Here is a 21,737-nt window from a genome sequence, read left to right on the forward strand (position 1 = left end):
TCAAATGTACATCTGCAAATAGATAAAATTGTGTGTTGATGAGGCTTATTTTTTTAATTGGTTTCATTCTGTCGTTTAGAAAGCAAAATCCTACCATCTTTACTACAGCAATGAAAGCAGGAGAGTGCAAATAGGTGCCCTTTTATTTCTGGAAACTGAGGCAAAATGGTAGTTAAGTTGCATTTGGTAACTCAGGGGAAAGTAATCTATAAAATAAATTTCACAACCTTTAAAACAGGTCATGTCTCTTTGAGAAAGTGATCACAATATTACAAAGTGCATATGGAAATAGATTTCAAAATATTGAGCATACAACAAAATGCTGCACAAAATTTTGTATACCTTGCTCAATTTCTATACATTCCTTCGAAGTACCTTTTACTAGCAATCATTCCTGACCCCTTACGAAAACTGAAAACTAAAACTCAGTTAAGAAGTAGAGAAAGAATGACATAGGGTATCCTTGACTCAACTATCTAAAACTGACTCTGGTTACAATTTGTGGAAACAAGTAATCATCAAGTTTCTTGTGTGCTTTTTAGTTATGAGAAATTAGTGTCATTGGTAAAGCAGTAATCTCACTTGAATTTTAAAAATTCAAGTCAAAAACTACATATTTTTTAAAAAGTCTTTTTAAAATCTTTTCAAGATTTTATTATAACCTAGGTTAAATATTTCTCTAGAGAGAACAGTTTATCATGTACTAAATAGTTCTTCAGGAAAAAAAAGAAAAGAAAAGAAAAACTCTCTGTAAGATTATATGACATGAAAGGAAGAATATATGTTCAATCACTCACTCATGGTTTTGGAAGGAAATAAAAAATAATAATAAGGAAAGGTTTTCCAGTATTTATTTATTTATTTATTTATTTATTTATTTATTTATTTATTTATTTTCCAGTATTTATTTTACAATGATTCCATCTTGCCATTTCATTAGCAAGAGTCACATTTGGTACTCAGAATTTAGAAATGAAATATTTGGTCATAAAATTGATTATTTCTTGCTTCTTTATATTCTTGCTGAGAAGTTTCTGAGCTTCCTGGAATTTCTATTAAAAATTTTAGATATTCCCGTAAAATTCTGAAATGCTAAAGCTTCTGATGATAATGCGAACTTTAGTTAAGCAGGTAGTGGCCTAAACCATTTGAAAAATTCCACTTGGTTCATATATGCTTTGTTTTCAAGAGTCATGCACAATTGTCTTTCTTCTGTGAATATTTTAATTTCCTTTTTTTTTTTTTTAATAAAAAAGGACTATATAACCATATTTTCCTAATAGGCTTTGGTGAGAAACAACTAATGAAATAAGACAGTACAGTGCTGTGCAGTTGCTTACTAGTAATATTTTTGTTATTAAGACATCTAAATTGAATTCTCTTTAATGTTCAAGGATCCTTGCCTCATTCTGTCAAGCTACTCCCCACTAGTCTCATTATTTCTCACAGCAACCCAATGAGATTTTAAAGTGACAACCATTACTATTTTATTTCAGTAATGGGAGAAACTGAGGCAAAAGGAATCTAAATGCATCACACAGCATGCCGGTGGCAGTCCTGGGAACAAAATCAGTGTCTCTGATTTTCCTGCCAAAAGCATACTCCAGAAAACTGAAGAAATTGCTGTATCTCAAAAAAAAAAATTAAAAAAGGAAAAAACTATATGGTAGTACAATATCACAATTGCTAGGTGTTATGAGGCATAATTCGTGTTTCTGAAAAAAAATGTCTATAAGGTTTATTCATTCTAATAATATATGTATTATTTAACAACTGTCTAAAGAATTTCTAATGATTATATGTAGAATAATTACAAAACAACAGATTACAAGAAAAAGCACATATAGAATGAACACATTACTTTTAATTACTTAGTTTTTATATCTCAATCTATAAATCATTACTTTGTAAAATATTTATATTATTGTCCCCAACCCCTCTGATGCACACTCGTACACACCTCTAATCCTTTTGCTCAGAAGGACTTTAAAATACAATTTTAATTGTTAATTAATTCTTATGAATAAGCAGAAAGACATTTTCATAAACTGATCAACGGATAGTAATGCATAAGCTGAGTAGAGTTTCTAGTTAAGTGTGAAATATAATGTCAATGTCTAAAATGCAGAGTTTGGGGATATTGCTGCCTGTGACTGCCCTTCTGCGGATTCATCTTTGAGTATTGAGATATTTACGAAGCTTGTGGACTCTTCACTTAATAGAAGTTACCTTGTCCTGCCAGTCATTAATAACATGCATGATTTAAGAGTTCCCTTCAATCCTCTTTTCTAGACAAATAGCCTGTATTTTCCATATTTTCCAGCGGTGAATTCCCCATAACTGAGAAGCATGTGGACTATAGAAGTTTATTGTAGAAACTCTCTGACAACAAACATATTCAGTCTTTTCCAATTTAATTCTACTTTATTCATGCAAAACTCAATATTGTTATTTCAAAACCTCCTGGTTTCATTTCCTCCTCCTTGAAAAGCATTATACTTTATTTAATCAGCATTACTGAAGCATTGTTAATTCTCTTACTCTTGTTATTTTGCTGTGGGACTCTGTTTTTAGCATATCAAATAATTGTGTTTCTTATAAGCTTAACATTTTAAATCTTATCAAATATTTTATTATCTTTGGATTTGGAAACATGATAGAATACATTATTTTTTAGCAGAACTTTGTATATTATTTATATAAACAGGGGTTGCATTTCTTTAGTTTTTATGATACCCACATGTTGGAATTCTTATTAAGATTTCATATTCTCTTTTAATTTTTATGTACTTGTTCAAAAATTTAGAACTAATTTCACTTATTTGCATGTCTTTATTTCATGGACTTTTTCATGGCACAGTAATTTTTTATTGTGGTTTAAAAAGCCCACACATAGCATGAGATCTACCTTCTTAACCTTTTTTTTTTTAAGATTTAAGATTTATTTATTTTGAAAGAGAAGAGAGAGCAGAGTAGGGGGGCAGAGGGAAAGGGAGAGAGAATCTGAAGTAGACTCTGTGCTGAGTGTGAAGCCCAACACAGGGCTCCATCTCATGGCATTGAGATCACAATCTGACCTAAACCAAGAGTCAGTCGCTCAATCCACTGTATGAGCCAGGTGGCCCCCACTGAACATATTTTTAAGTGAACAATACAAAGTTATTAACTATTGGCAAAGTATTATGCAGTAGATCTCCAGAAATTGTTCATCTTGCATAACTAAATTTTTTTGTCCATGGAATAGCAATTCCTTATTCTCTTTGTCCCTTAGTGGTCACCATCTTATCTCCTCTTTGATTCTTTTATTTAATTTCTTCATTTTATTTATTCATTTTTATTTTTTATATTTTATTTATTTATTCATGAGAGACACAGGGAGAAAGAGGCAGAGACATAGGCAGAGGGAGAAGCAGGCTCCATGCAGGGAGCCCGACGTGGGACTTGATCCCAGGTCTCCAGGATCACACCCTGAGCTGAAGGCAGATGCCCAACCACTGAGCCACCCAGGCATCCCCATTTTATTTTTTGTTATTTCTGTTTATTGCTTTTATGTCAGCTCCCCCAGTGGCTTTTATATCCTTCAGTCTTCCAATGCTTGTATGCCACTTTTATTTGTTTAAGAAATATTGTTATCAGGTAGTAAAATGTCCACAAATATTGATGCATAAATGGTCACAGCATCTTCTCATGTGACAGGCACCCCCTCTACTCCTTCAACTTTAATCCCTCCTACCACTACCATCATTCTAAGAAGGATTTGTCAAATCCTGTTCTCTTGAATATTATCATGAAGATCAAATTAATGAGCAAGAACAAGAACCAGAAGAGCTGAAAATCCTACTTTGCACTGTAAAGAATGATTGAGAAATGTAGATCTAGAAACAGTGGGAAAATGGATCAGGTGCATTAAGAGCCAATGTGTGTTTGATGAAAGGTGGAGCTTCTAAGAGTTTTAGATTTTTGATTGGAGAGTTGAAAATATTTTGCAATGCAGAATGAATCCACAACTCCTTGAAATTTTTCAAGGAAGACAAATTAAGATTAAAATTGCTTCTATTTAGTTTTAGTTGACAAACGATTGTTTATTGAATTTGAATAGCTATGTATATTGGGGGGCAGTTGCTTGGGATATTATACATAAGATAATTTACGATACATCCAAGATGTATACGTGAACCAAAAACTTGACTTCCAAAGACCACCAAACATGAAAAATGATCATGTTTCTTGGAATGTGACAGCATTGTTGGTGGAAATTTCAGAAACCTCTCTAAATTATACTTTTGGAGGACAAAGATACAAATAGGAATGGGGCAGCCCAAAAAGAGAACCAAACGTAGGAAGCTTACTAAGTTAAAGAAACCCAATACAATCCCTTACAAAATTACAAAATGGGCATTAGTTTTATTCCCATTCTCAATGGATTCTCAATTTCATGATAAGTAGAATCTTAGTAGATGAAAAAAAGAATCTTCGTAGATGGAAATAGATCAAAGTTAGTTGCTTCTATCCAACAGCCCTACATAGAGCTGATACCTTGAGTTTTAGGTATTCACCCTACATTTGTAGGGTGAACTAATTTCAACCAAAAGAGGGTGATGCTGTCAGAAGATTAAAAATGAAAGTGATGTGAAGGAAAAAAATAATTGGTCACTACGAAGGTGCTGGACATTTATACGTGTTTCACTTCTCTTATAAACACACACACACACACGTGTGGCAAAATTAATTAAACTGCCCTGTTAATGAATCTGTACAACTGAACTTTTATCTCATTTGTATCTTTTACTACAGTTCTTGAATTACCTTTATTGATATGTGTGTCAAGCCTTGTGTGTCACCTACCCTTTAACCTATGAACAGCTTCTTCATTGATAACAATATTCCACTATCGTTTTATTGCTAAATACAGGATGCCCATGCCTAGGTAAAATGGTCTATGCCAGATATGACGATCATGTTTCTAATTCCTCAACTCCTTTAGCATGGTTTTCTGGGAAGCTTTTGCTTTGCTAATAAAGGGGATGGTTGCTGCTGGCACTGTCCATCTCCATATGGATTCCTGTATTACATACAGATCTGATGATTTGGTATCTGGAACTGTAATGTTCATCTTGCAATCACAGAATGACAACATGAGGAAAGCTAATGGGTTAATGATAATTCAGTGGAACCATAGAATCCCGTTCCTTTACTGGGACCCACTGTGCATGTGACCTCCATCTCAGCCACCATATGGCCCTTGCGGAACTGGGGGACTGGATGGAAATAGATGTGATCATAAAGGTCATGCTGCTTGCTTTATCATGACTAACAAGGTCTTTCTCCCTAAATGGCTAGCATTCAGAAAACTGTGGGAAATTAATTTCTTAACCTGAAAGTAGAGTAAAAGGTCAGACAATTCAGAATTTTTGACAATAAATACATGTCTTAAAGTTTTCTTCAGATTGGTCTGTGTGTATTTAAGCCATTAATGCTAAATGTAATATTGTATGAAAAAAATTTGTATTTGCCCCTTTGTGGACTTGTGAGACAGCACTTGTTTATTTAGGAGACTATTATAAATCCAAGAGCAGGACAGCTCTAAATTATATATATATATATATATATATATATATATATATATATATATATATTCACACACACACACACACACACACACACTTAATGTGTGTATTATTAGGGTCAGATTGCTCTCCAGAAAGGCTGCATCAATCTATACTCCCATCAACAATTCATGTGCCTATCATCTTCTGCATTTAGCATTATTCAGTTTTCTATTTTTAGCATTATTCAGTTTTCTATTTTTTGAAAACATAACAGTTATAGAATATATTTTTAGTTCTAATTTGTATTTCTCTTATTATTAATAATTTTTAGCATCTCTCCATCTGCTTCTTAGCTTTGCAATTTCCTCTGCAAATTACCTGGACATATATTTTCTTTATTTATGTATTTATTTTTGCAAACCCTAAAACAACCACACTTTCATTTTCTGCTAGAAACCACACTAAAGATCATCCTTCCTTGAATGTGTTCTTTCATTGATATCTCTATAGAATGTACTTGACCCATTGCACATTTTCTCTCTAATTTATTTACTTTTTTAAAGATTTTATTTATTTATTCATGAGAGAAACAGAAAGAGAGAGGCAGAGACACAGGCAGAGGGAGAAGCAGGCTCCATGCAGAGAGTCCAATGTGGGACTCGATCCCAGGACTCTGGGATCAGATCCTGAGCCAAAGGCAGACCTCAACCACTGAGCCACTCAGGTGTCCTTTTTTCTCCCTAATTTAAATGTCACCTTTCACTAGGCAAATTAGTAGTCGTAGTAGTACTAGTAGTAGTAGTAGTACTGTGATAATAATAGGTTGTACAAATCTATGTTTTTTGTTTTTAAAGATTTTATTTATTTATTTATTTATTTGAGAGAGAATAGAGGGAGAGGGAGAGGGAGAGGGAGAAGTGGACTCCCTACGTAGCAGAGAGGCTGATGTAGAGCTTGATCCCAGGACCCCAAGATTATGACCTGAGCTGAAGGTAAATGCTTAACTTGGGGAGCCACTTCAGCACTCCTAAATCTGTTTTGATGCAATTATTAGTCCCTAATAATAGGAACCATTCCTTGTTCATAAAAAATAATTCCACTAGCTTGAAGCTGATAAAAAAGATAATCTGTAACAACTTCTTGAGTTGGATCTCAATTCTTCAGTTTAGGAGAGTCCTGTAGGAGCAATCATTATCTCTTGAAAAAGTAACTTGGTAATCAGGAATATGATTCCCTTAAGCCATTCTTTTTCATTTACATATAGAATACTCTTGCCGATGACAGAGACCCTTGGTTCTTTCATAGAAATAAGCTAATAGGCAATGGGGACATACGTAGCAGTAATTGTTGGAGCCAGATCAGCTTTGAGAACTTCTCATGCAAGGGTATGCCTTGCTCACTTTTGCCCAGTCAAATGGCACATCGTTGGACATCAGCATGAATGAGTGAACAAATCAAAGGATCTGTTATTTTCAAAATTTTTACTTTTAGATACAGTCTTTTAACAGTTCTTCTCTCAAAAGCAGTGAGGTCTGAAGGTTAGACTGTGCTGGGCAGTTGTTATTTGTTTATAAAAATTACTGGAATATTAGGGGTAGATAAAATTAAATATCAGAGTCTAGCATTCTAAACCAGGATTTTTGCAAAGAGCTGAGCCCTACCCTCTACTCCCTTCCTTTTTTAATTCAATTTTATAAATTCATGCATTAAAAGCAATGTTCCCATTTATCTACTGGTGTGCTTAGGTGGTTAAATCAAAAGATTCAAGGTGAAGGAAGAAAATAGAGAGGAGAATTGCAGATTGAGCCATATACACAAGATGACCCGGAGGGACACAGGATATTATAGTTGGAGCTGGAGAGGAGAATGGAAGGAATAGGGTACATATAATGATTTATGTATTTTGACCAGAGTTTAGGGTATGTGCAGAAGAGTGGTGGAAGATCATTTTAGAAATCCTCTTATGGAAATATTATAGGCAACTAAAAATGATGTAAGACCTGAGGACTAAGTGCAAGGTTCTGAGCAGGACAGGAGAGCAATTTAATAAGAATCATATTGAGAAGCTCGTTTGGCAGTTTCCTGCAACTTGAGTTAATATAGAATAAAAGGGGAAGCCAGGTGACCCTTTCGCAGATCATGGTAGATGTCCAGCTGGGAGGCAGAAGAAGTGATGGTATTAAGAATGGAAATAAAGACATGACAGATGGAATTTGGAAATTCTCAGGTGAAGGCAAAAGGCGAGAGATGGAAAAATGTATGATGGCTTCCAGGTTTGAAGTTTGGGTTGCTGAGGATTCAGCACCTTTATAAAAAAAAAAAAAAAAAAAAAAAAAAAAAAAGCATCAGGACAGTTACACTATTTTTATGAAGTCAATGGTTAAGTCTGATTTAGTATCAACAATGTTTACTGTGGTGATCCAATAACTGAGGGTAGATGTTTATCTGGCCTTTAAAGACAAAGATAATGAGTAAATAGAATGGTTCGGCTAGGTTTACAATTTAGATATACATTTCATTAGAATTGATAATCAATCTTTACTTGGTAACTAATTTGTTGAGGAAAAGGGTAGAAAGGAAGAAAAGAAATTCTTTAAAAAGACTGTGCCTATCTGTAGGCAGAAAAACATCTCTTTGTCTCATCTTATAATAGAGACCTAGTCTTATAAAACCCTATGTCACTCAACACTAAAGGAAAGTTGTGTTTACCAGTGAAAAAATATTCCACTGGCCAAATTCAGTGATATTTCATTGGAGAGTGCTTTAGCCATGGAAACTAAATGTAATACTGAAACTGCTTGAGAGTGAAGTGCACATAATTGTTTTTGCATGAGAAAAGGAAATCAAATTATTAGCTTAGACTTTAAGTCTTTTTTGAAGCATCATAAAAATTTGTATGATCAAAACTATAAATTAATCTCTCCCTTTATTTTTGGAAACTGGATAAACTCTGTTATGTAAGGCAGTGATTGTATTTGTGTGTGTGTGTGTGTGTGTGTGTGTGGCAGGGGGTGGGTTACTTAGCTGTTTTAACGGAGTATGTTATTCAGCAATCTGATGTCTTTTTATCTAGAGCTAGTCATATGAAATGCAGTTTCACAAAAAAATAAGGCCATTTGGCACTCAGAGTGAATATCCTAAGGCCTGTTGCAGAGGTTGGTCTTACTAATTTAATCACCACATATTCTCTAATTAAACACTTACTATATCCCTTAGAGGCAATAGACATTAATTCTCAAGCTTTTGTTGGTAGAACTAGCACCTGCTTTACTTGTTGAAAATTCAGATTAACAGTATAAATATTATTCCTAGATCCAAAAATTTTTAGTTGTAAATCAGAGTGGTACCGTAATTCTACATTTTTAGTGCATATTCTTGGGTGTTTTTGTTACAGGTTTTCTATGGAAGGTGCTGACTTAAGAACACGAAAGGGAAAAAGGCTTAGGCCCTGCCTGCAGTACCTAATTTGGAAAGCAAACATGCAGACTAGTAAGTGTTCTAGAATGCGATTCTTTAGAAATCTATTTAGAGAGGGGTGTATGAATGGTGCATGTGGAAAAATATACAATTTATAGCAACAGAGGCAAAGAAAGGGCATTACCAATATTATTCATTATAAACATAGAAGTGACTCATGTTTGTCTTTCATGTGGACACCTACCATGTCGGTCAAAGTGAAAGATAACTAAGCCCAGTGAGCAAAATGGCAAAAAAAAAAACATGGTAATAAAAATCTATACTATGTTACTAATACACTAGTCACTAAAAACCTATTGCACAATTTTAATTTGCACTGCAACAAAAGATGAGAGCTATTATTTTAAGAAGTTTGGATTCATGCTGTATTGTATGCATGGGAGCAACTGAAGGATTGGAGGTGAGGTAGTGATACTAGCAGGACTGGCTCTAGCCTGGAAGAGAATACACTGGAAGGCAGGGTAGTGACTAGGGTAAGCATTGAGGTCATGTGGACAAGAAGCCACTGCAGTTTGAAAATACCTGAATAGGTTCAGTCCTTGCTGAGAACCAATAGATGGTCCTACGAACCCCTTATCTACGAAGATAACAGATCATCTCCTATGGCAGTTTTGGTTAGGAAAATGCTTTTCAAATTTATTTGAAATTTGTTTTCAAGCAACAGCTTTTTCTCAATAGAACCATAAAAGTTAAAAATGAGAACAGTAGAGATGCTCTGCTTCCATTGGGTATGGCAGGAAGTAGAGAAAAGATTCTTTCAGCATGGCCTTCTCTTTATATCACCTGCTGATATGACTTTTTAGGAAACTTTTTGTAAAATCTTAGGGTTGTGAAACAGTTTGAAAATGACTAGATTAGGGTATTCTGTAGGTATTTTAAAGTTTTTTTAAAAAATTTAGATTATTAATTAGATCATAAATGAAGATGACCGCAGCCACATTGTATTAAGAATGAAACCTTAAAGCCCTATGCAAGGGAAAACTGTTTCTAAGGCTTTGTGTATATATATATATATATATATATATATATATATATATATATATATATATATATGGAATGGGCATACATATGCCACATAAGAGGAAAGAGGCAAGGTTGATTCTTTAAAAGAAAAAGGCAAAGAGGGGTACCTGGGTGGCTCAGTTGGTTAAGTATCTCCCTTTGGCTCAGGTCATGATCCCAGGACCCTGGGATGGATCCCTGCATCAGACTTCCAGCTCATCAAGGAGTCTGCTCCTGCCTCTCTTGCCCACCGCCCCCGCTTATGTGCTCTCTCCCCCCCTCTCTCTTTGTCGAATAAATAAATTTTTTTTTTTTAAAAGGCAAGGCTAGGGGATCCCTGGGTGGCACAGCGGTTTAGCGCCTGCCTTTGGCCCAGGGCGCGATCCTGGCGACCCGGGATCGAATCCCACGTCGGGCTCCCGGTGCATGGAGCCTGCTTCTCCCTCTGCCTGTGTCTCTGCCTCTCTCTCTCTCTCTCTCTCTCTCTCTCTGTGTGACTATCATAAATAAATAAAAATTTAAAAAAAATTTAAAAAAAAGGCAAGGCTAGGATATTGTTAAATAATTTTCATGAGATTAGACATTATCATTTTTAGACCAACTTATTTTTACATTTAAAATGGAAAGAATTGTAAATCAAATATTCTATGTATTTCCATGATTTTATGTATTTAATAAATATGTATTCCCTTAGCTCCAGTCTCAGAAACAAATCACTACCATTTTCTTTTAAGCCTTAGTCTTTTCGCCTTTCTGTGTAACACTTTATAATAATAGCCTAATCATTCTCAACTCCTTTGGTATTTATTGCAAGGACATTAATTCTGATGGGCTCATTTAGTATTAATGTGGATGTCATAAGTACTTCAGTAGGAATAGGATTTCTACTGGAATTCAGCATTAATTAGCCAGGTCATTACTTCAAAGTGTTACTCTTTCCTTTTAGAGCGGCTGCACTTCAGCATACTCCTTCCTGCAAAGTACATCAAGGCGCTTTCTCTTAGAAGGGGCACTTCCAAGTATTTGAATCTATTGAGAGAAAGTTGTAGAAGCAAACAGGATACAATAGACAAGGTGTGGTAATTACTAGACAACTGATTAATAGAAAGCTGGTGTTTTAATTGAGCTTCTGTAGTCCCTACAATAGCTTGAATTGAATAAGGGGCTTGCTTGCATTCTAAATTTCTGTAAACGACAAAGAAGCAATAGTATTAAATTAAGTGTTCAAATAACTCCTTCAACTTTTCATGGAAAGTCTCACACACACACACACACACACACACACAATCACAAAAACCATAGCAATAGGTGCATTAATCAAGGACTAGAAGTTCTTGTGTGTTCATAACTGAAGGCATTTTTCTTAATGCTAACACTATGGGTCTGAATTTTCGTGGTACTTGTGTGAGGGAATGTAAATTTCTTATGTTACTGTGATTTTATTACGTTATTCTCAGTGTTTCTCAGTATCTTAGAATAGTTACTTTTATGTGCATTTATGATGCCAAGATTAGCCTAGTGTTCATTAAAATAACCAGGAAACTTACTGTCTTAGCTATATTACTGGAATATCTCCTATATCATACATCTTTAGGAAATGAATGTATTTGATAGAATGGAAAATTATTTTAGACCCATGTAAATGGGAGGATAAATTCACTTTTACTCCCCATGAATATTCAGTAATTAATTCTTTAAGGATTTTGGTATTGTAGCAAATGACTTTTGAAAAATTCTGAGTTTTATTCAAATCAAGGGCCATTTTCTACCACCCCTAAGAATGACATTTTGATTTCTAGCTTTAGAGATTACAACTTAATTTCAAAATAATTCCAGGTATTTTCTTTGTAAAACCACATATATCAGACCTAGCTTTAAGTTTTTTTTAGGACCTATCAACGACCATGATTAGAGGAACTCATTAACTGTAACAAGTGATAATTATTCCTCTTATGCTATAAAATTACCAGAACAAATTTCTAAATCAAATAAAGGCAGAATTTGTAAACTTCCTAGCAAATTTCCTAATCAATAAACTACATTTTTTTATGTTGGTTAATAATGTCCTGAAATGATTTTGAAATACTTTCGGTTTAGAAAGTCATTGATTTGTATTTCCCTGATGGCCAGTGATGCGGAGCATTTTCTCATGTACTTGTTGGCCATGTCTATGTCTTCCTCTGTGAGATTTCTGTTCATGTCTTTTGCCCATTTCATGATTGGATTGATTGTTTCTTTGCTGTTGAGTTTAATAAGTTCTTTGTAGATCTTGGAAACTAGCCCTTTATCTGATACATCATTTGCAAATATCTTCTCCCATTCTGTAGGTTGTCTTTTAGTTTTGTTGGATGGTATAGTAAGAAACAAACAAAGAAAAAAGTAGACTGAGTGCCACAGTTGCTAAATTCAGATTCTCAATCCACCACTAATTCCTTAAGTTTGAGAGTCATCATTAACCATGATTAAGCCTCATATCTCCTCTTGGTAAAAGAGGACCAAGATCCTAAGATCTATTCAGTTCTAAAATGCTGTAATGTGTGTTACTAATGACAAGTACATTTTGATTCACCGTTGTTCTCAAAGTATCAATAAGTGGTACCTAAGGCATCTGGTACAGCTAAGGGTGAGTATCTGCATTTGGCTCTTGTAGAAAATCTTCTAGGGAACAGAGTAACCAAGAGTGACTGCCATTCACATGAGGCTGGAGTAACCTGGAAAGACCTTAAATCATATGACAAGTCTCCCATCAATAAATCTGCAAATTTTAAAACTTCATGGGGCAAAAGATAAAGAGCTGGGATTAAAGCCTCTAAAGGGCAGAACTAAATATCCTATAATCATTTAGGACTGAAAAGCTAAGTAAAAAAAAGGGTCACAATGAAAAGGTCAAGCTCTGGGGATGGGGGAAGTAAATTAGAAATAGACTGAGTTTTAACCGATCACCAGCCAAAATCCAACTCACCTCCAACTCCAACTAGACTGTGAGAAGAGGTCTTCTGCTCTATACATACTACCATAGAGAAAAGCAACCCTCTGTTGTGGAAGATACATCATGTGAAAGATCTACAGCCTTTTATTACGTAGTACTACAGTTCATTCATTAGTAGATTGAATTAATGATTTAGTCATTAAAAGTTTGTTTCATAGCTATTTTAAGAGAATTAAATATAAAGAAGCCAAATATACAATAAAAATAGATCCAATAGATTGTTCTTTAAAAAGATAGATAAAATTGATGAACCCTAAGCATGACTATATAATAAAAGAAGTAAAAACATAAATTTCAATATCAAGAGTGAAAGGAGAATAGCATCACAGAGACATTAAAAATATAAAAAGCATTATGGACTTTAGAAATTTAGATATTTATAAGATGAATAAATTTACATCAGTAAATTTGATAATTTGAGCACCTGGGTGGCTCAGTGGTTGAGCATCTGCCTTTGGCTCAGGTTATGATCCCAGAGTCCTGGAGTCACCTGCATCAGGTGACCTGCTTCTCCCTCTGCCTGTGTCTCTCTGTGTGTCTCTTATGAATAAATAAATAAAATCTTTTTTTAAAATTTTGATACTTTATATAAATGGGTAAATTCTTTAATAATACTTTTAAACAAAAACTAAAAGAATGAATACACATTAGAATAGTTATCTGTTAAAAAATATAAACTTTTATTAAAACCTTCCCTCAATACAGCAGGACTGGTGGTCTTCACTAATAATCTTTCAAAAGTGAAGGAATAAATGACCAGCTTTACACATGTTTCTGTATATCAGGAAAAGAGTAAAGACTTTTCACCTTGTATTGGGAGACAAACACAAGGCCAACATAAGAATATTATAGAAGTAGAAAATTAAAGATCAATTTACTGCAAAATTCTAAACAAAACATTAGCATTTGAATCCAGTAATATAGAAAAAAGAAATATACATTAAACCAAGTGGAGGTTAATCCAACAATATGAGTGGTTTCGCATTTAAATGTAACTCATATAACCATATTAATGGAATAAAAGAGAAAATTATTTGATCATTTAAAATAAAAGATTCGATAAAATTCAAAACCTATTTATGAAAATATCTCTTAGGAACCTTGAGGAGAATGGAACTTGTTAACCTGATGAAGGATATAAACATACACTTATACTTACAAACTTTCTTAATAAATTACCTCTTGAGTCTGCATGTCTCCTATCACCATTGCTGCTCAACAGTATACTCATAGTCCCAGCTAGTGCAATTAGGTAAAAAAAAAAAAAAAAAAAAAGGAAATACAAAACACAGTTGTTAATGAGAAAAAATTTCATTGTTCAGATATGATATGATTGTGTGTGTAGAAAATATCAAAATACAGAAAAACTGCTAGATGTATTAAGCTTATTAAGCACTTTGGTCAATGTAAAAATAAAATAGCATGTTTATACAACTGCAATAAATAGAAAATAAAATTTTAAAAACATAACTTATAGCAGAATTAAAATCTTTCAAATACCAAGGAATAAATCTAACAAAATTATGTACAAGGCCTCTACATTGAAAACTGAAAATTATTTAAAGACATTAATTACGGGATGCCTGGGTGGTTCAGCGGTTGAGCATCTATCTGCCTTTGGCTCAGGGCATGATCCTGTAGTCCCGGGATCGAGTCCCACATCATGCTCCTTGCATGGAGCCTGCTTCTCCCCCTATGTCTATGCTTCTCTCTGTGTCTCTCAGGAATAAATAAAATCTTAAAAAAATAAAGACATTAATTAACTAAATATATGTAGAAATACACCATGTACGTGGATTGAAAGACTCAATACAGAAAAGATGCCTAGTAAAATTTCTCTTCATTAATCTACAGATTGCCTGCAATCACAGAGGGTGGAGTCACAACCCAAAGAATTTTCCCTATGCCTTGAAGTCTAACATACAGCTGGATTTTGAAATTGCTTGGAACCAATGACTTTTATTCCCCCCTTCTCTTTTCTCACCTCTTAAAATGGGAAGTACGAAGAATTAGTTCTATGCATGTTTCACTGGTGTGCTTTGGGAATCAGATAGCTGATTTCTTGAGTTTCACAGGTCTATAGATGGAGAAAGAAATTTTTCCAATTTCTTGTATCAGACACCAATACCTGATTTATATGATGAAATTTGGGACTCTTGAGGTGATGAAACTTAAGTGAGATTTGGGGCTTTGAGTTAATGTTGTAATACAGTGAGTATGTTAGGGTGGGATGAACTGATTTTGTATGTGGGACATGCAAATCTTTGTAGGCCATAGAGTAGACTATGGTAGTCAGAATAATGCAGAATAACGCACCTACCTCCAAAGCAGTCTATATCCTAAACACTCAAAATTTAGACTACATCACCCTACATGACAGAAGAGACTTTGCAGATGTGATTAAATTAAGGATTTTAAAGTGGGAAGATTATGTCTGGGTAGACCCAAAATAGAAGTTCTCAGGAGCATCAGTGTCAGAGACCTGGAAATATTATGTTGAAGGTTTTGAAGACAGAATAATGGCCTATGAGCCAAGGAAGCTAGCCTCTAGGACCTGGAAAAGATAGGGAAACAGATTCTTTAACAGGTGCTTGCAGAAGGAACACAGCCCTGCTAACACATTGATTTTTGGCCATTCCAGATTTCTGATTTCCAGAGCTGTAAGATAATAAATGTATTATTTTATTTTTCATTGTGCTAAAAACACCTTAGGTCTTCTCTGAACAAATATTTAAGTATTTGGTACTGTATTGGTAACTATCAGGTCAATACTGCGGAGCATATACCTGTGATATTATCATTTTGTATAATTGAGTCTCTATAACACTGAAGAGCAGTACCCTATTTTCTCAGGATCTAGAAACCTCATTATATGTTCTGTGTCTATGAGTTCAACTATTTCAAATACTTCATGGAAGTGGAATCATGCAGTATCTGTCCTCATGTGACTAACTTTTTTCACTTAACATAATGTCCGCAAGGTTTATCTACGATGTCACATATGACAATATTCTTTCTTTAAGGCTAAATAATTTTCCATTATACATACATAGTTTTTTTCATCCATTCATCTGATGATATACACAGGTTGTTTTTATATCTTGGTTATTATGAATATCGTTACAATGAACATGAGAGTGCAAATATCTCTTCAAGATTTTGATTTCAATTCTTTTGATTAAATATTTCACTTTGGAATTGCTGGGTTGATCATATAGTAGTTTTGGTTTTAAGTTTCTGAAAGAACTTTCATACTGTTTCCTCAGCAACTGTACCATTTTATACCAACAGTACACAAGACTTCTACTTTATTCACATTCTTGCCAATACTTGTCATTTTCTGGGGTTTTTTGGTTTGGTTTGGTTTGGTTTGGTTTTTGTTTTTTTTTAATACTGGGTATCCTAACAGATGTGAGGTCACTCTGATTTTGATTTGCATTTCTCTGATTAGTGTTGTTGAATATCTTTTCATGTATCAATTGACCACTTAAATGTCTTTGAAAAAAAAAATGTCTGTTTGTATCCTTTGCCCATTTTTAGTTGGATTATTTGGGTTTGGGTTTTGGTTTATTTGTTTCTGTTCTGTTTTTTCTATTTTGTTTTGTTTTTGTTTCTGTTCTCTGAAACCTTTTCTGTAGATGCATGTTCTCTCAACTTGTACATACAGATTCCTAAAGAGAGAATTTGCTCTCTCTTTGTAGGGGGTTGGAAGAGGGGGTTAGAAGCTTTTAATCCCTTGTTCCCTCTACTGTCTGTCTACTGAACGCCAGCATGCCGGCCCCCGCCACCCACCCCCCCATGCCTGGCCCAGCCCTTTTGGTTCTCAACAGCCCCTCAGTCTAGAGTATTTCACATCTTGTTAGCACACCAAGGCACACATGACAGAAACCAGTCCTTTGTCATCTTCCCTACAAAAAAAAAAAAAAAAAGAAAGAAAGAAAGTTGGATGTACATTCCACCTGTGTCCTTCCTTCTCAGGGGAGAATTCTCACACTGTGTGCCTTTTCCAATTGCACAAACCCATGCCAGGTACAACAAGCTACCTGCTTCTTTCCTTTGTTCTCAGCAACTCCCATGCATCCAAACCATGTCAATTTAGTCAGTGCTTCAAGTGAGGCAAATACAAAAATCTGTCCCTCATGCAGCTTTAAATGACCAGGAGGTTGAACTCATGCTCCACTCTCTCTTTTTCTCTGAGGAAGAAGTCACAGGCCGGGCAGGACGTTCTCTCTTGGCACTGAGCTTTGCTGGCATGGGGTCGGGATTGATTCAAGGAAATTGAGATTCTTCTTCTTACTTATTTCAATGTGGCTGTTCTCATCTTTGTGTTTGTCTGGGGTACTGTAACTTCTGCACTAGATTCTGGAATTCACATACAGGTATTTTGGTCCATATATCACCATCAAATCTGTGTTTCTGTGAGGAAATGAGAGCTTCTGGGACTACTATTCTGCTATCTTGATGATGTCATTCTCAAGTTTATGTTGTTTTAAGCAAATAAGTTTGTGGTACTTTGTTACAATAGGGTTATAATACTTGGAAGGTTTAATATATTAAATATGAAGACATACCCTAAATATTTATGATTAGGGAGACAGTATAGAATCAATACAATAAATATGAAAATGGATCACTAAAACAAACATAGAATCCAAAAACGGCCCATATATGGTCACCTGATATATGAGAAAAGTGCTGCTGTAGTGCAATGCGGATAGGAATGATCTTTTCAATAAATTGTGTAGGATAAATTAAATATCCATCTGGAAAAATGTCTTGACCTCTACTTCACACCATCAACAAAAATCAATTCCAGATATATTACACATATAAACCTGAATGGTAAAACAATTAATATCATAGAAGGAAACATTGAAAAGCATCTTTGTGATGTAGGAATAGGCAAATATTTCTTGATCAGGCATGAAATTGTTAAATATGACTGAAAATTGATAATGAGATGATATTAAAATAGAAACTTCTTTTCATTAAAGCACATCATCAAGGGAATTAAAGGGCAACTTACCAAGTGGGAGAAGACATTTGCAAAATATATATCCAACAAAGGATGAATAATCTATTAAAGCTTTTATAAATCAGTAAGAAAAAGGCAACCAACACAATTTTTTAAAATACGTAAAGCATTTCAATAGACATTTTACAAAAGATAATATATTAAACGTCACTAAGTATGTGAAAAGTTGTCCCATTTGAGAAGTTTCCCAGGAAATACAAATTAAAACCAGGATGTGATGATACACTTTCATAACAATGGTTAAAAGGCAAAAGAGGAAAAATACCAAGAAAAAGCATGGCTGTGGCACCTCATGCAATGCTAGTGGGATATGAAATGTTATAACCACTTCAGAAAAGTATCTGGCAGTATCTGTTAAGATTGAACCTTTAGGGGCAGCTGTGTGCCTCAGTTGTTGAGTATCCAGCTCTTGATTTCAGCTTCGGTCATGATCTCAGGATCGTGGGATGGAGCCCTGTGTCCATGGTGTTTCCCACCCGCCTCCAAGTGGCATTCATATGTTCTCCCAAAGACATGTATTTAGGATCTTCATGTCAACACTATCCTCAGAAAATGTTTCCTTTCCTTAATCCTAAAGTGACATGTCCTAGGTAAGCTCTGCTCCTTCCCATAAGATTCACAATTAATAAAAAGTAATGACCAGCAGCCAAACATAATGAATTGAACATGGCAAAGACTTTGTTGTTCTAAGACATGGATATTTGGGATTTGTTTGTTACTGCAGCCTAATCTGAGAAAGATATTATTAGTAATAATAATAGTAGTATTACTATTTATTACTATTAAAATTATTATTGCTTTGGGAATATTTTTAATTAGGAATTGTCTGAAAGTGCAATTATTGTGTTCTATTTAAAAGGAGGTAGTAAGAGGTGCTTTCACTACTTGAAAAAGCACATTTGTTTACTAGGACAATCAATAATCAGAAAGCATCTACTAAAGGAAACTATTGATGCTTGATCTTAGTAAAATTCATGCTTTGGTTATAACCTCTTGTTAAATTTAAAGCAGAGATCATATCCAAGTGTAATCTAAAATATTGTGATCATGCATATATGGAAAACTCACTGAATCCTTAAAAATGTGGTTTTTTAAAATAGAATTTTATATTTGAATTTTCAGGTATCACTAAAATAACGTTTATTTATGACCACAATCAGATGGGGATTAAGGCTACTTAGTGACATTTCTATCAGGAGTCTTTAACACCAGGTGTGTAGCAAAAGGTTTTTTAAATTATATATTTAATTATAAATACTTATCATTGCTGGATAATTTAAGTAAGTCTTAAAAATTCCATAGAACTGTCAGGATAAGCTTCAGGTGACTCTAAAGGAAAGAGATATTATAAATGACCCCTTGATGAGAGTTTGATAAAGGCGGTCAGGATATGCAACCCCAAAATATGCCACTTTGGAATGTGGATTATTTTGGGCTGATGTCAAGCAAGACACAGCTGATTCAAGGAAAACTTTTATTTCTCCAATTACTACCTAAAAAAAAAAAAAAAAAAAATAGATTTCATACCTGGCCCAGAAAGAGTTATTGCCAGAGATAACATTATCTGAAAGACTTATCTGTATGGCAGGACAAACATTTAATTAGCAAACCTCTCTGGGCTCTTTGTATAATTCTGTGAATTACCCTCCTCCCCTGTGAAGCTCCAGGACCCTATCCTCTTCTTTAGTCCAGGATGGCATCTAAACCTCATCTGCCTAATTGCAGGTATAACTTCAGGGATCTTATACATAAAGAATTTTTTTTACCCTGTCAATCTACATAATAATTATGCCAATTTGATTATTAGACCAGCCAAAAAACAAAAACAAAAACAAAAAAACCAAAAAATAAATAAACAAAAAAAAACTGGAAGGTAAGAAGGAACTATTTTTTTCTGCCCCTATAATGACTTCTTAAATTTCTTCTCTTTTTTTCTTCTTTTAAGTAGGCTTCATGCTGGGCTCAAACTCACCACCCTGAGATCAAGACCAGAGCAGAAATCTAGAGTCAGACACTTAACCTTTTAACCAACTGAGCCCCCCAGGTGTCCCTTAAATTTCTTAAAATTTGAAAAAATTAAAATCACAGAGTAAGATTATTATTATTATTATTTTTTTTTTTACAGAATAAGATTCTTAAAAGGCAGAAAACCATTTATCTGAGCATAAGGTAATAAAACCGAAAATCAATAACAAAGGTATAAACAAAACTCAGCCACTTCAAATTTTTAAAAATGTTTTTAAGCTATTACTGATTTAACAGAAAAATTAAAGTTACAAATATAGAATAGTTGGACAACAATAATCACATGAAACTCTCTTATATTAAAAGATTTCTAATGTTATTGTCCAGGGAGGCAAAGTCATAAATTATCAGTGTTAAATTTGCCACACATTATGGATTCCAGGTTTTTGGTTTTGTTTCATTTCGATTTTTTTTTATTATTATTATTATTTTGTGGGTTTTGTTTTGTTTTGCTTTGTTTGTTTGTTTGTTGCAATTTTACCCGGATTTGTCTTTCTGTTTTTGGATTTTTGCCTAGCCTTTTCACATTTGGAACTGTTTAAGAAGGCAGATTGTTAAGGCGATTAGCTTGTTAAATAGTACAATGTTATTTTTGTGTAGGTGTGTGCTCGATCACCACTCAACCTTCTCAAAATTTTATAAACTGAAAGAAAATAAGCAATTTCATTTTTTGAGGAATTGAATGATGCCATTAAAAAAACACATGCTATACAATTTTTATATCAAATATCACATATCTATAGATATTACATATATGTATAATAAAATATATACTGTTTTCTTAAATTATTTTAAGTCTACAATTTTCCTTTTAGTTTTAGGGTAAGGTCTATTCATTTCACAGTCAAAATTAATGGGGAAATTGCACATAAAAAGGAGAGTGAGGGAAATACTATACGGAATTATTGTTTATTTTTTCTATCTTATGCAAAATATGGGAGTTGGTTGTAAAGGAGTATGTGAGGGATTTCAGAGACAAGGATATATCCTAAGCTGGGGAATGAGCTAGAAGCTTCAACTTGAACTTGACCCCTCTTTCTTCCACTCACCTCTGCTCTTCTCTCTCTCTTTTCTTTTTTTAACACTTATATTTTCTTACAACAGTTTTAGGTTCATAACAAAATTAAGAGGAAGGTACAGGGATTCCCCACACATGCATAGAATCCCTCATTATGAACACCACTCTTTAGAATGGAACATTTGTTAACAAGGAACCTATGTTGACGGATCATAATCACCCAATCTTTAATTTGCATTAAGTTTCCCTCTTGATGTTGCAGATTTTGTGCATTTGGACAAGTGAATGTATAATGACATGTATATACCATTATAATACGATACAGAGTACTCTAACTCCAGTAATAATCCTCTGTGCTGTTTACCACCCCTGTCCAATCCCCTTCCTGTCAACTACTCATCTTTTTATTGTCTCCTATCGTGTTGTCTTTTCAAGAATGTCCTATACGTGGAATCATAGAGTTCGTAGCTTTTTCAGATGGCCTTTTTTTTTTTTTTAAACCCAGTCATATGCATTTAGGTTCTTTCATAGCTTGATAGCTCATTTCTTTTCAGCAGTGAATCATATTCTATTGTCTGGATGAACCACATTTCATTTTCCATTCACCGTCAGAAGGACTTCTTGATTACCTTCAAGTTTTGG

At 34.2% G+C, this 21,737-nt stretch overlaps 1 long non-coding RNA gene across 1 annotated transcript; it reads right to left on the bottom strand.

Annotated features, from left to right (window-relative positions):
- Positions 1 to 13,698: 13,698 nt before the first annotated feature.
- On the bottom strand, positions 13,699 to 21,252 carry LOC119872369. The gene is made up of 4 exons (XR_005360458.1): positions 21,127 to 21,252; positions 15,002 to 15,094; positions 14,197 to 14,256; positions 13,699 to 13,824 (listed from the first exon to the last, which is right to left on the bottom strand). It is a non-coding gene; the product is annotated as an uncharacterized LOC119872369 (long non-coding RNA).
- Between the last annotated feature and the right edge of the window lie 485 nt (positions 21,253 to 21,737).

This window comes from Canis lupus, chromosome 6 (assembly GCF_011100685.1).
Source record: "Canis lupus familiaris isolate Mischka breed German Shepherd chromosome 6, alternate assembly UU_Cfam_GSD_1.0, whole genome shotgun sequence".
Lineage (NCBI taxonomy): Eukaryota > Metazoa > Chordata > Mammalia > Carnivora > Canidae > Canis > Canis lupus.